We start from the raw sequence: 926 nt of genomic DNA, 5'->3' as shown, positions 1-926 counted from the left end.
GGACGAGGTGAGGAAGAAAGGAAGGAAGGAAGGAAGGAAGGAATGGGAGAGGGGAGGGTGGATGGGACGAGGTGAGGAAGGAAAGCAGGAAGGGAGAGAGAGAGAGAGAGAGAGATTTATAACACGAAAGAAATGATAAAAATGAAATATGATGAAAAAGAGGACAGAGGAAAGTAAGAAAGAAAATAAATAGACATTAAAGAATAGAAAGGAAGGAAGGAAGGAAGGAAGGAAGGAAGGAAGGAAGGAAGGAAGAAAGGAAGGAAGGAAGGAAGGTGAGGCTAACAAATGTATAAATAGACAAACGACAAGAACAATAAACAGAGAAACAACTGATAAAGAAAGAACAGGAAGAAAGGAAGAAAAAGAAACACTCTTTATATGTGAAAAACTAGAACAAGAACAAGAACAACAACAACAAGAACAACAACAACAACAACAATCAACCACTAAACCATGCCTTAAAATACATCCATCAGTCAGAACAGTAAAGACAGTCATTACAACTAAGTAAACAAAAAAATAGCTGTATAAATGCAACTTAAATACAACTCTAGGACTCTGTAACATAGGACTCTGTAATATAGGACTCTGTAACGTAGGACTCTGTAACGTAGGACTCTATAACGTAGGACTCTTTTAACATAGAACTCTGTAATATAGGACTCTAACGTAGGACTCTCTAACATACGAAACTGTAACGTAGGACTCTAGTAGGACTCTCTAACATAGGACTCTGTAATGTAGGACTCTAGTATGACTCTCTAAGGATAACCCACACAGTCTCGCTCTCGGCTGGACCTCGTAATTACTGAGTCATAAACAGGAGATTAAAGCATTATCTTGTTGGTAAAGTTCAAGGGTCGTGTTTTGTGTGTCTAAGTCTGTCTGTCTGTCTGTTACGCTCTTTTTTTCTATGTATGTAT

Source organism: Homarus americanus, unplaced genomic scaffold (assembly GCF_018991925.1).
Source record: "Homarus americanus isolate GMGI-L3 unplaced genomic scaffold, GMGI_Hamer_2.0 scaffold19244, whole genome shotgun sequence".
Taxonomy (NCBI): domain Eukaryota; kingdom Metazoa; phylum Arthropoda; class Malacostraca; order Decapoda; family Nephropidae; genus Homarus; species Homarus americanus.
Note: the sequence above shows the minus strand (reverse complement) of the source record.